The sequence below is a fragment of the Mobula hypostoma genome, chromosome 1, assembly GCF_963921235.1.
Source record: "Mobula hypostoma chromosome 1, sMobHyp1.1, whole genome shotgun sequence".
In the NCBI taxonomy this organism is placed as follows: domain Eukaryota; kingdom Metazoa; phylum Chordata; class Chondrichthyes; order Myliobatiformes; family Myliobatidae; genus Mobula; species Mobula hypostoma.
Genome location: NC_086097.1, coordinates 114,802,140 through 114,817,374, shown reverse-complemented (window position 1 = coordinate 114,817,374; position 15,235 = coordinate 114,802,140). Strand labels below are relative to the sequence as shown.

Below are 15,235 nucleotides of genomic sequence, written 5' to 3'. Positions count from 1 at the left end.
TCTGCTCAATCATTCCATCATGGCTGACTTATTATCCCTCTCAACCCCTTTCCCCTACCTTCTCCCCGCAACATTTGACTTCCTGACTAATGAAGAACCTATCAACCTCTGCTTTAAGTTTACCGAATGACTTGGTCTCCACAGTCTTAAAAAGCAGGCATGAGCTACTTAGCCCAGCAACCGTGCTCTGTAATTGAATAAGATCATGCTGATCTGAATGTAATCTCAATTCCTAAAGCAGGGTGGTTATGCTTTAGTTATAAAGAGCATTTATGTAAGCACATCAGGAGTATTATACACAGTTTAAGTCTCTTTATTTAAAGCAAGATGTTACTGTACCAAAAGAAGTTCTAAGATCTCATCAAATACTACCAAAATGGGCAAGTCGATAATGGTTAGACAAGCTCAACTGATATCCAATAGACATTTTTAAAGATTGAGAGGTGACTTGATCAAAATGCATATGACACTGAGTGGATGTATAAACAATCTCCCCTACCTGCCCCACTAGCCTTGAACCCTGCTGCTTTACAAACGTGTGTCTATTTCTGCCTTGTTCTAGAACTGGAGTGCCTGGTTCAAGACCCCTCAGAGTGAAGTGAATTTTCAGTCATTGTCTCTCACTTTTTGAGACTTTAGCAGACATAATCCCAACCTGTCAATCCTTTCCCTATATGACGACATGCCTGTTTATTTAGATACAGGTTAAAGGACCTTCGAGCCCATTGAGTCTGCGCCAGCCAATTACATTTATGTATCCGATTAACCTACTATCCGGTACACCTCTGGAATGTGTGAGGAAGCTGCAGTGCCCAGAGGAAAGCCCATGCAGTCCCATGGAGAATGTACCTGGGATTTAGAGACAGTGGCGGGAATCGAACCCAAGTCACTGGTGTTGCCATAGCGTAATGCTAACTGCTATGCCACCGTGATACCTGTTACAGGTATTTGTCATATAAACCCTGTCTAAACTGCTTCCTATGCACTCTTAGTCTTCCTTAAATAAGGATACTAATACTGTGCAGAGTACACCAGGTGTGATCTCACCATATGCCTATATAACTGGTGCATACACTCCCTATTTTGATATGTGATTTCTTTAGCAACAAACATTAATTTGCTGTTAGCTTTCCTAATTACTTGCAGTACCCCAAAGCTATTCTTTTTGTTACTGAAAAACAGCCATGGTCAGAAAATATGTCTGCTGTAGTAGCCATTAATATAAACAAGGACTAGCTTCCAAACAGTCTTCAAATGTAAATTACAAGCAGTAATTGGTTTTGAAATTACACACAAACAGCTGTGTAACAAACACTGCTGTCTGCAAAGAGATCTGGCTCACAGTGGGAGGCCACTTAAGAGATATAGTTTGGAAATTGATATGACCGTGTGACATTTGCACACATGGGCAAAATGGACAGACAATAGGGACATGTTGATTGGCTTGCATCAAACCAGGCATCGGACATCTTTAGCTAAAGCACCTTGTACCTTTGGGACAGAGATCCAGGAAGTTTCCTGACTGGCAATTTGGCCAGCTAATGTGGTTCTAGATTTATTTCTTCTGTCCATCAATATTTGTGATGCTTGTATACCTCGAGAGCCAGCCCTCACTGCATTAACTTTGATAATCCAGTGCATTTGTCCTTCGAGTTACAGACATACAATCGCACAGAACATAAGTGTGCTTCAGTCCATCATAAACACAAGAGATTCTGTAGATGCTGGAAATCAAGAGCAACACACACAAAATGCTGGAGGGACACACCAGGTACATGGAGGGGAATAAACAGTTGATGTTTTGGGACGAGACCCTTCATCAGGACTGTACCGGAAAGGGAGGAGGAAGAAGCTAGAATAAGAAGGTGGGGGGGGGGGGCTGTAGGAAGAAGTGCAAGCTGGCTGGTATAAGTGAAACCAGGTGAGGGAGATGGAGGGGTGTGGGTGGGGAAGGTGGAATGAAGTGGGAAGCTGGGAGGTGATGGGTGGAAGAGGTAAAGGACTGAAGGAGAAGGAATCTGACAGGAGAGGAGAGTGGACCATGGGAAAAAGGGAAGGAGGAAGAACACCAAAGGGAGGTGACGGGCATGTCTCCAGCCCATCTTGTCTATGCTAACCACTGTACTCTGTACCAGCCTCATTTGCCCATATTTTATCTGTAGTCTTTTCTACACTGGCGATGCTAATGCCTGTCTGAGATTATCTGCACTCATCACCAGCTCAGGAAGTGTAGGTCAGACTCTAACCCCTTTCTGTTTGAAAAAGATTCCCTGTAAAACATCAAACTATTACCTCCTACTTTTTGTTCTAAGCTAACTCTCCCTATCGATCCTCCTCATTATTTTGTATACCTTCACCAGGTTTCCCATGCTCCACCACCACTTGGAATCCCCTGCTCCAAGGAAAGCAATCGCAACCTATCTAATCTCTCTTTATAACTGAAGTACTCCAACCCAGGAAAAATCCAAATGAATCTTCACTTCATCCTCTTCTGCACAATCACATCCACCATATAATGTGGTGACCAGTACTGCACAGATACTCTAACACTGATCTAACCAGATATGAAGAGTTGCACCTTGTAGGTCAGCTGTAAGACACACTACACCGTTAAGGGAAAGACCCTTAACTGTGTTGATGATCAGACGGATCTTGGGGGCCCAAGTTCATAGTGGCTACACAGGTTGATTGGGTGGTAAGAAAGGATATGCCATGCTTGTCTTTATTAGTCGAGGCATTGGATTTAGGAAGCTATGTTGCAGCTTTATAAAAATCTAGTTTGGATGTTTCTAGAGTATTGCATACAGTTTTGATTGCCCCATTATAGAGGAAGAATGTCAAGGCTTTGAGGAGATTTACCAGGATGCTGCCTGGATTAGAGGGCATGTGCTGTAACGAAAGGTTGGACATTGTAACACAGCATCCCTATTTTTATATTCTATGTCACGACTGAAGAAGATCTCTTCACTACTCTATTACCTGTGCTGCCACATTCAGAGATTGATAAACTTTTATACCAAGGTCCTGCTGTTCAACACTCCTTGGGGCTCAATCAATGACTTTGTATGCATTGAATCATTATTTGATCAGTAAGGTTCTTGATTAGTAAGGGCATCAAAAGTTATGGGGAGAAATCAGGAAAATGGAGTTCATCCACATCCAAGTCATGAATGCAAATTACCAACATGAAGGATCCCAACACTTATCGTAGTGGCATACCATCTGTCACAAACTTTTAATCAGAAAAGCTATCCTCCACCTCCCTCTGCTTCCTCCTCCCAAGGCAGTTTTGGATCCAACTTGCCAGCTTACCTTGGCACCTTGATGGGAAACAGGTCGGGTGGAACAAAATAAGGAGGATTTGGGGTGGGAGGTTGAAGTTGGTGATAGGGTAAAACCTGGAGACCAAGGATCTCTGGTCAATGAGAAAATAGGAGCAGCTTGAGAGTGAGAATGTACATTATACCTAACAAAGTGGCTACTGAGTGTACAAGTGTATGTTTGTGGTCTTCTGCTGCTGTAGTCCATCCATTTCAATGTGTTGTGCATTCAGAGGTATTCTTCTGTTGTAATGCCTGGTTATTTGAGTTACTGTTGCCTTTATGTCACTTGGTGTGAGCACATGGCCAACTGGTTAAGGCATTGGATTCGCGACCTGAAGGTCAAGAGTTCGAGCCCCAGCTGAGGGAACGTGTTGTATCCTTGAGCAAGGCACTTAATCACACATTGTTCTGCGACGACACTGGTGCCAAGCTGTATGGGTCTAATGCCCTTCCCTTGGACAACATTGGTGTCGTGGAGAGGGGAGACTTGCAGCATGGGCAACTGCTGGTCTTCCACACAACCTTGCCCAGGCCTGCGCCCTGGAGAGTGAAGACTTTCCAGGCACAGATCCATGGTCTCGCAAGACTAACGGATGCCTTTCTGCCTTTATGTCAGCTTGAACCAGTCTGGCCATTCTCCTCTGGTCTCTCTCATTAGCAAGGCATTTTCACCCACAGAACTGCTGCTGACTGGATTTTTATTTTTGTTTCTCGTACCATTCTCTGTAAGTACTGGAGATTGTTGTGCATGAAAATCCCAGGTGATCAGCAATTTCTGAGGTACTCTGGCACCACAATCATTCCATGGTCAAAGTCATTTAGATCACATTTCTTCCCCGTTCTGACATTTGGTTTGAACAACAACTGAACATCTTGACCATGTCTGCATGCTTTTATTCATTGAGTTGCTGCCACATGATTGGCTGATTAAGTACTTGCTTTCATGAGCAGGTTTACTGGTGTACCTAATAAACTGACCACTGACTGTGGACAAAAGAATGTAGGAGGAAGAAGTCAGGACAGAAGAACGTACCCAGCAAGGCAGGCTCAGCGTCTCCCCTGTTTCCAGAGGGAAAACGGGAGAAAAAAAGGATGAGGTAGGGAAAAAGCCGCTGAGACAATATCACTGATGCCTGACTGATGAAGACAGTGAAATCAAACTACCTGAAGTTGTATAATTCAGTATCAAACCCAGAAGGTGGCAACATGGCCAGATATCCCCCTTGAAATTAAGTACCAGAAATCCTTGCAATTAGAGTAGTTCTGTGTTCCTTCGATAAGAAATGGGTAAAAAGCAGGAGCAAAGCATCTGGAAAAATACAAAGGATTTTTCCACCTGAACTAAGTGGCTGCTTTATTAGGTACACCTGAACACCTGCTCATTAATGCAAGTACCTCATCAGCCAATCATGTGGCAGCAACTCAATACATAAAAGCATGCAGACATGGTCAGAAGGTTCAGCTGTTGTTCAGACCAAGCAGAAGAACGAGGAAGAAATGTGATCCAAGTGACTTTGACCACTAAAAGATTGCTGGTGCCAGACGGGGTAGTTTGAGTATTAGATTAGATTAGATTAAATTCAATTTTATTGTCATTATGCCGAGTACAGATACAAAGCCAATGAAATGCAGTTAGCATCTAACCAGAAATGCAAAGAATAGTGTTATTTACAAAATAACTACGAATAAAAAGTAAGTGCTACAGCACACAAATATAAAAGTACTGAGACAGTACAATATGGTTGCAATACTGCTTAGCACTGTGATGTGAGGTCCAGCAGAGTCACAGCCTCAGAGAAGAAGCTGTTCCTGTGTCTGCTGGTGCGGGAGCGGAGGAGAGTAAAAAGTCCATGGTTAGGGTGAGGTGCATCTTTGATAATGCTTTTCACCCTGCCCAGGCAGTGTTTCTGGTAGATGTTCTCAATGGTGCGCAGTTGGGTGCCAATAATCCGCTGGGCAGCTTTCACCACATGCTGGAGTGCTTTGCTGTCCGATACAGGACAATTGCCATACCACACTGAGATGCAGTTGGTGAGTATGCTCTCAATGGTACAGCGATAAAAGTCCGTCAGTATCCTGGGACGGGGTGAGCTTTCTTGATGCTCCACAGGAAATAAAGGCACTGTTGCACCTTTTTGATCAGGATGGAGGAGTTCAGGGACCAGGTGAGATCTTCGGAAATGTGGACATCAGGGAATTTGAAGCTTGATACATGCTTCATTGCAGCTCTGTTGATGTAGATGGGGACATGAGTGTGGCTCCTAGCATGCCTGAAGGTGTATCTCAGAAATTGAAGGTGTATCTGAGAAATTGCTGATTTCCTGGCATTTCCATGCGCTATAGTCTCTAGAGTTTACAGAGTGATGTGAGAAACAGAAACACTTCCATTGAGTGGCTGCACTGTGGGGGGAAATGTTTTGTTAATGAGGGAGGTCAGAGGAGAATGGCCAGACAGGGTTAATCTGTCAGGAACTCAAATATATTATTAGAACACTACAGCACAAAAACAGGCACTTGCACCCACCTAGTCTCTGCCAAGCTATTAATCTTCCTAATCCCATTGACCTGCACCCGTACCATAGCCCTTCAAACCCCTCCCATCCCTGTACCTATCCAAATTTCTCTTAAATGTTGAAATTGAACCTGGATTCACCACTTGTGCTGGCAGCTTTGTCCACTCCCTCACCACCCTCTGTGAAGATGACCCCCCCCCTTAATTTTCCCATAAACATCTCATATTTCACCCTTAACCCATGACCTCTAGTAGTAGTCCCACCCAACCTCAGTGGGAGGAGCCTGCTTTCATTTACCCGATCTATACATAGAAACATAGAAACATAGAATATAGGTGCAGGAGTAGGCCATTCGGCCCTTCGAGCCTGCACCGCCATTCAGTATGATCATGGCTGATCATCCAACTCAGAACCCTGCACCAGCCTTCCCTCCATACCCCCTGATCCCCATAGCCACAAGGGCTATATCTAACTCCCTCTTAAATATAGCCAATGAACCGGCCTCAACTGTTTCCTGTGGCAGAGAATTCCACAGATTCACCACTCTCTGTGTGAAGAAGTTTTTCCTAATCTCAGTCCTAAAAGGCTTCCCCTTTATCCTCAAACTGTGACCCCTCGTTCTGGACTTCCCCAACATCGGGAACAATCTTCCTGCATCTAGCCTGTCCAATCCCTTTAGGATCTTATACGTTTCAATCAGATCGCCCCTCAATCTTCTAAATTCCAACGAGTACAAGCCCAGTTCATCCAGTCTTTCTTCATATGAAAGTCCTGCCATCCCAGGAATCAATCTGGTGAATCTTCTTTGTACTCCCTCTATGGCAAGGATGTCTTTCCTCAGATTAGGGGACCAAAACTGCACACAATACTCCAGATGTGGTCTCACCAAGGCCTTGTACAACTGCAGTAGTACCTCCCTGCTCCTGTACTCGAATCCTCTCGCTATAAATGCCAGCATACCATTCGCCTTTTTCACCGCCTGCTGTACCTGCATGCCCACTTTCAATGACTGGTGTAAAATGACACCCAGGTCTCGTTGCACCTCCCCTTTTCCTAATCGGCCACCATTCAGATAATAATCTGTTTTCCTATTTTTGCCACCAAAGTGGATAACTTCACATTCAAATACATGTTAAGTAAGGGAAGTGGTGTTAGGTAAATTGAAGGGATTGAAGGCAGATAGATCCCCAGGGCCAGATGGTCTGCATCCTAGAGTGCTTAAGGAAGTAGCCCAAGAAATAGTGGATGCATTAGTGATGATTTTTCAAAACTCGTTAGATTCTGGACTAGTTCCTGAGGATTGGAGGGTGGCTAATGTAACCCCACTTTTTAAAAAAGGAGGGAGAGAGAAACCGGGGAATTATAGACCGGTTAGCCTAACGTCGGTGGTGGGGAAACTGCTGGAGTCAGTTATCAAAGATGTGATAACAGCACATTTGGAAAGCGGTGAAATCATCGGACAAAGTCAGCATGGATTTGTGAAAGGAAAATCATGTCTGACGAATCTCATTGAATTTTTTGAGGATGTAACTAGTAGAGTGGATAGGGGAGAACCAGTGGATGTGGTATATTTGAATTTTCAAAAGGCTTTTGACAAGGTCCCACACAGGAGATTAGTGTGCAAACTTAAAGCACACAGTATTGGGGGTAAGGTATTGATGTGGATAGAGAATTGGTTAGCAGACAGGAAGCAAGGAGAGGGAATAAACGGGACCTTTTCAGAATGGCAGGCGGTGACTCGTGGGGTACCGCAAGGCTCAGTGCTGGGACCCCAGTTGTTTACAATATATATTAATGACTTGGATGAGGGAATTAAATGCAGCATCTCCAAGTTTGCGGATGACACGAAGCTGGGTGGCAGTGTTAGCTGTGAGGAGGATGCTAAGAGGATGCAGGGTGACTTGGATAGGTTGGGTGAGTGGGCAAATTCATGGCAGATGCAATTTAATGTGGATTAATGTGAAGTTATCCACTTTGGTGGCAAAAATAGGAAAACAGATTATTATCTGAATGGTGGCCGATTAGGATAAGGGGAGGTGCAATGAGACCTGGGTGTCATTATACACCAGTCATTGAAAGTGGGCATGCAGGTACAGCAGGCAGTGAAAAAGACGAATGGTATGCTGGCATTTATAGCGAGAGGATTCGAGTACAGGAGCAGGGAGGTACTACTGCAGTTGTACAAGGCCTTGGTGAGACCACACCTGGAGTATTGTGTGCAGTCTTGGTCCCCTAATCTGAGGAAAGACATCCTTGCCATAGAGGGAGTACAAAGAAGGTTCACCAGATTGATACCTGGGATGGCAGGATTTTCATATGAAGAAAGACTGGATGAACTGGGCTTGTACTCGTTGGAATTTAGAAGATTGAGGGGCGATCTGATCGAAACGTATAAAATCCTAAAGGGATTGGACAGGCTAGATGCAGGAAGATTGTTCCCGATGTTGGGGAAGTCCAGAACAAGGGGTCACAGTTTGAGGATAAAGGGGAAGCCTTTTGGGACCGAGATTAGGAAAAACTTCTTCACACAGAGAGTGGTGAATCTGTGGAATTCTCTGCCACAGGAAACAGTTGAGGCCAGTTCATTGGCTATATTTAAGAGGGAGTTAGATATGGCCCTTGTGGCTATGGGGATCAGGGGGTATGGAGGGAAGGCCGGGGTGGGGTTCTGAGTTGGATGATCAGCCATGATCATAATAAATGGCGGTGCAGGCTCGAAGGGCTGAATGGCCTACTCCTGCACCTATTTTCTATGTTTCTATGTTTCTAAATAACAGAACAACGTTAGCTATCCTACAAACATCCGGCACATCATCCATGGCTACGGATGTTTTAAATATCTCAGCTAGGCCCCGCAAATTACTGCACTAACCTCCCACAGGATCAGAAGGAATACGTTGTCAGGCCTTGGTGGGTCATCCACTCTAATTTGTGTCAAGACAGTAAACTCCTCCGTCATTGTATGTCCTTGTTGCTGCTTTGCTGCACTTCTATAGACACTGTGTCCTTCTTCAGAGTAAATACTGATGCAAAAAAATCTATTTCAGATCTTCCCTTCTCTTTTGGCTTCATGCATAGATTAACACTCTGACCTCCAGAGGACAAATTTTGATCCCTGCTATCCTTTTGCTCCTAAAATACCTGTACAAGTCTATAGGATTCTCCTTCATCTCATCTTCTAGAGGAATCTCATGTCTTCTTTTAACCCTCCTGATTTTCTTTTTTCTTATAAGACCATAAGACATAGGAGCAGAATTAGGCCAGTTGGTCTATCGAGTCTGCTCCACCAATCGATCACAGCTGATCCTTTTCTCTCCTCCTCAACACCACTCCCCAGCCTTCTCCCTGTAACCTTTGATGCCGTGTCCAATCAAGAATCTATCAAGCTGTGGCTCTATTACAGCCAACGACCTGGCCTCCACAGTTGCTCATACTCATCAAGTACCTCATTTGTCCTGCCTTCTCACACCTGCTATGCATCTCCTTCTTTTTCATAACCAGGCTTCAATATCTCTTGAAAGCCAAGGCTGCCTAAACCTTGCCTTTTATTCTGACAGGAACATGCAATCTCTGTACTCTCAAAATTTCGTTTTTGAAATCCTCCCACTTATTGAGTACACTTTTACCAGAATAAAACGTGTCCCAATCCACACTTACCAGATCCTTTCTGATACCATCAAAATAGGCCTGTTTTCAATTTAGAATCTCTATCCAGGGACTAGACCTATTGGTTTCCATAATTACCTTGAAACTAATGGCATTATGATCACATGTTACAATAGAGGTGAGCAGAAGAGCAACTCAGAAGGTAGAGGAGATGCCTAATAAAGTGGCCCCTGAGTGTAGACCTCACTGGGAGACCCTCCTAATGCCTGTGCAGGATACCCTTCCACATGTGTATAGTCAGAAAACCTCAAGTACAGGCACATACAGATACCTGATTTGTTTTCAAAGTGGAAGTCAGAGCCACCCTCCCTCCCTGCTGATTTATACCATGTGTGCTTTGCTGCTCTCTACCACTATACAAAACTCAAAGGTAAGCTTTACTAGTAAAGTGGTGAGCCATCCAGTTTTGGACAATGTGATTTTTGCATACACAACTAGAGAGGATATTTGGGTGCACTTCGTATCCTTTTGGACTCCTCCCTGGCAAGTTCCTGACAGCAAAGTTGCCACGTGACCACCAATGACGACTCTACCACACATACCCGTCTATCCCACCAGTATCAGCATTAGATACACACATTCGTTTTCAACAAACACCAGTATCCATAAGGATGTTGTCTACAAGGGGTGATTGATAAGTTTGTGGCCTAAGGTAGAAGGAGTCGATTTTAGAAAACCTAGCACATTTATTTTTCAACATAGTCTCCTCCTACATTTACACACTTAGTCCAGCAGTTGTGGAGCATACGGATCCCTTCTTTGTCGAAGTCGGAGTCTTGGACCTCCAGAAAGTGGTCCACAGCAGCGGTGATTTATAAGTTCATGGCCTAAGGTAGAAGGTGATGAGTTATTAACTTCAAACTTTCTGCATTATCACCCAAAGAGTTGAACTGCACGTGCATGTAACGAGAGCATCTTGGACCTCCAGGTGGTCCACAGCAGGGGTGATTGATAAGATTGTGGCCTTAGGTAGAAGGAGATGAGTTATACAGCTCTTAGTACATGCATGTACAGTTCAACTCTTTGAGTGAAAATGTAGAAAGTTTGAAGTTAATAACTCATCTCCTTCTACCTTAGGCCACAAACTTATCAATCAAACCCCTGCTGTGAACCGCTTTCTGGAGGTCCAAGACATCAACCTCTACAAAGAAGGGATGCATATGCTCCACGACTGCTGGACTAAGTGTGTAAATGTAGGGAAAGTAAATGCGCTAGGTTTTCTAAAATTGACGCCTTCTACCTTAGGCCATGAACTTATCAATCACCCCTCGTACATTGTGTTATGACCCTTTAAGAGGCAGATGCTAGCACAGCAGTTACAGATCCAGTGATCGAGGTTCAAGTCCTGCCACTGTAAGGACATTTTCTCCATGAGCACATGGGATTTCCCTGTGTGCTCAATTGCCTCCTACATTCCAATGGGTTATGGTTAGTGTTGGCAAGTTGTGGGCACGCTATGTTGGCGCCAGATGCATGCTGCCACAAGCACATCTCTGGATTGTTGTTGGCTGTTAACGCAAATGACATATTTCACTGTTTCGATGTACGTGTGACGAATAAAGCTATACTTTAATCTTTAAATCTTTAGGGGGTAACTCCTGCAGCTAGAACTATGAAGACAGGTCTCATTGATGGTAGAAATCAAATCCCTAAAGCCCACTGTTCCTGAAACATGAGAGACTGTTCGTGGACTTTTGGAACTGGAGGTAACAAGATCCAAATGTCTTTTTAGTTCTTTTTAAAATAGCTTTAGGGAAATTGGTAATCCAATCCTAATGCTACAAGATGGGCATGAATACATTCCAGGACAATGTTTTCATAAGGACTTGAGCCAGAGTGCATGTTAGTATCCCAATAGAGGTGTTCACCACCAGATTGGCTACACTTACTTTTCAGTGCTTTGCAACAAGCAATGACAAGACTCAAACACAAACATGCTGATATTGGAAGGGAATCACCAGAGCCTCAGCAAATTTCCACAGATGCACCATGGAAAGCATCTTAACTGATTCTGCACAGGATCGAGAAAAGCTACAGAAGGTTATGAACTCAGCCAGCTCCATCATGGGCACTAGCATCCCCAGCAATGAGGACATCTTCAAAAGGCAATGCCTCATAAAGGTAGCATCTGTCATTAAGGACCCCCATCACCCAGGACATCCATCTCCTCATTGCTACCAGCAGGGATGAGGCATAGAAGCCTGAAGACACACACTCAACATTTTAGGAACAACTTCTTCCCTACCCCCATCAGATTTCTGAACCAACACTACTTTTTGCTCACTTTTTGCACTAAATAATTAATTCTTTTATATACAAAATATACCTGTATATTTCTTAATGTAATTCATAGTTCTTGTAATACAGTACTACTGCCAGAAAGTAACAAATTTCATGACATAAAGACACTTTGAAAGAACTCAGAGAACTGAGAAAACAAGTTAATTTACAGAGCAAATGGGGAAGGAATGGATAAGGAAATAAGGGAAAAAATAATTATCTCTGATGGGGTGAGGGCAGAGTTATCAAGGTAATAAGCAGCTTCTGAAATCTCCTGGCTGACAAGGACTGTAAGGAGGGAAACATCCACACATGGCAAACTGATATGCATACCAGAGTGTGGGTTGTGCCCAGCAGATGGGTCTGTGTCAGTGAAAGGTTGAATCATATTATAAATGGATTACCTACAGCAAAAAATGAGCACTTCTGATATAAATAGAAAAAATCAAATTATCTGAAATTGTTGCAGACGACATTGAATGCCAAAGGCTGTAAAATGCCCAAATTCATGATGAAGTGCTGTCTCTCAGTTTTATGTCGGGCCTCTTTAGATTAGCACAGGAGGCCACAGACAAATAGATCAATGTGTAAGTGAGATGATGAATTCAAACAAGGTACCTCTTTAATGATGAAAGAAGTAAATTAAGGAAGAAAACATTTCGGAATCCTCAACCTATCGAGGAGTATTGTGATCTAAGTAGAGCAATGAAAAGTGGTGTGAAAATGTTTGAGGTTGGAACAGAGAACAGTAGATAATAAATTGACCTTAGCAACAGTAAAAATTGTAATAAAAACGTAACAGCATGAACAATAGAAAGCAGGGACAGAGGCACTTATGGAAACAATTCAAACACCAGTGTCTTGAAGGAAGGAAGAAATTGAACAGAAGACAACAAAGATGCACCAGTGCTCTAACATAAGTTAAAGCTTGAAGAAGGAAAATCTCCACACATCCTCTAAGCTTGTTAAGGAGGAACATGAAACCAGAGGACTTCTAAACGGCACTTGATAAGGTACTGCATCAAGGGTTTTTGAGCAAAATGAAAGTTCATAGAGTAAGAAATAATATATGATAGAGTCATAGAACACTACATAGAAACAGGCCCTTCAGCCCATCTAGTCCATGCTGAATTATTGTACTGCCTAGTGCCATCGATCTGCACCCAGACCAGAGTCCTCCATACCCCATCCATCCATGTATCTATTGAAATTTCTCTTACAAATTGAAATCGATCCCACATCCACCATTTCCACTGGCAACTCGTTCCACAGTCTCACCATCCTCTGAGTAAAGAGGTTACCCCTCATGTTCCCTTTAAACATTTCACCTTTCACCCTTAATCCATGACCATTAGTTCTAGTCTCACCCAATCTCAGTGGAAAAAGCCTGCTTGAAGTTACCCTATTTATACCCCTCAGAATTTTGTATACCTCTATCAAGTCCCCCTCATTCTCCTATGTTTCAGGGAATAAAGTCCAAACTTACTCAACCTTTTCCTATAACTGAGCTCCTCAAATCCCTGTACCATCCTTGTAAATTTTGAATCTTAAACATCTTATACAACTTCAACAATTTGAGAATAGAATATTATCTTGCCTACAGGGAAACTGATAGTAGGCAAGAATTTGTCTTTGTTGGTAAGATGCGACAAGTCATTTGCAACAGGGATAGCTGCTCGTACTTCAAAATTTTCCAGTTTATATAAATCATTTAAATGAAGGCACCTGCAGGTTCTTAGGCACTGTAAGTAATTGGGAAATCTAACAGATGCTTGTGCTTATTGCTAGAAGTGTTGAAGATAACAGTAGGGAGTTGGTGGTTTCCTTATGTGGAACATTGTGTATAGCCCTGGTCTCCTTATCTCAGGAAGAAGTTTATTGGAAGGCATTCAGAGGTTTCCTTTGAATTGGCAAAATATTATATGAGAAAAAGTTAGATGATTTAGACATGGGTGTTTTCTCAAAGGGCAGTGGAAGCTTCGAATTTCCCATTTTAATATAGAGGTAGGTGGATGACTGATAAACCAGGAAACTGAAAGATTACTGCAGGAAGACAGAACTGCGGAGTTGAGCTTACATTCAAATCTGCCTTGAACTTATTAAATATAAGGGCAGGCTTGACAAGCTGAATGTTGAATGCTTGTTCCAAGCATCAATGGCTTTATGTTCAAATACCTGCAAAAGTGACAAAGAATGGAGGGAAAAAGAGACGATAATCACAGTTTTGAAAACCATTCCCCAGAAAATATGGACAGCTATGATTTGACCAAATAACTGAATATATCCACTTAAAACATCAATAGCAAAGAAAGGTCATATCCATCATTTTCAGAAGCTATAGAACTACCAGGGTTATCTGTCACCCAAATAAATTGTATGTATGATTAATATCAAAGGGCTAAAAGACAAAATTCAGAGTAACTGGTAAGTAAGCAGTCAAGTTTTCAATGTACCTGCAGCTCAGCCATCCTTTAACCAGAAGACCATAAGGCAAGGGAACAGAATTAGGCCATTTGGCCCATTGAGCCTGCTCCACCATTCCATCATGGCTGATTTATTGTCACTCTCAACTCTTTCTCCAGCCTTCTCCCCATCACCTTTGACACCCTGACTTATCAAGAACCTATCTACCTCCACTTTAAATATACCTAATGACTTAGCCTCCACAGCTGTCTGTGACAATAAATTCCATGGATTCAGTAAAGAAATTCTTCTTCACCCCTATTCTAAAAGGACATCTTTCTATTCTGAGGCTGTGCTCTCTGGTCCTAAACTCCCCCAATATAAAAAATATCCTCTCCACATCCACTTCTATCTTGGCCTTTCAATATTCATTAGGCTTCAATGAGATTCCCTCCTCCTCCTTCATTCTTCTAAGATCCAGCAGGCACAGGCCCAGAGCCATTGAATGTTCCTCATGCACGAAACATTTCATTCTCTGTCTCATTCTCGTGAACCTCCTCTGGACCCTCTCCAATGCCTGCACATCCTTTCTTAGATAAGGGGCCCAAAACTGCTCACAAACTCCAAGTGAGGTCTGACCAATGCCTTATAAGGCCTCAGTGTCACATTCCTGGTTTTCTATTCTAGCCCTCTCAACATGAATGCTAACATTGCATCCACATTTTTTATTTGTATATTGAGATATAATGTGGAACAGTCCATTGCACCCAGCAATGCCCCGATTTAATCCAGCCTAATCACGGGGCAATTTACAATAACCAATTAAACTACCAGCCAGTTCATCTTTGGACTGTGGAAGGAAACCAGAGCACCCGGAGGAAACACATAAATTCACGGGGAGAACATATAAGCTCCTTACAGGCAGCACAAACTCCTTATTGGATAGCTCTCTCCTTCTTCCAGTCTCAGCCCGAAATGTCAACTGTCCATTTTCCTTCATAAGTGTTGCTTGGCCCATTGAGTTCATCTGGCATTAAACAAACCATTTGT

General features: G+C 43.0%; 1 long non-coding RNA gene across 5 annotated transcripts in view; it reads left to right on the top strand.

The window, feature by feature from the left end:
- LOC134350143 (uncharacterized) overlaps positions 1-15,235 on the top strand; it is a 178,418-nt gene that overhangs the window by 58,055 nt on the left and 105,128 nt on the right. For 2 of the 5 annotated variants that reach the window (XR_010018831.1, XR_010018836.1), the window contains exons 2-3: positions 11,091-11,208; positions 12,640-12,795. The exons of 2 other annotated variants lie outside the window; for them this stretch is intronic. This is a non-coding gene — a long non-coding RNA (uncharacterized LOC134350143). The remainder of the gene's footprint in view (positions 1-11,090; positions 11,209-12,639; positions 12,796-15,235) is intronic. One more of the 5 variants, XR_010018833.1, reaches the window with a different exon arrangement.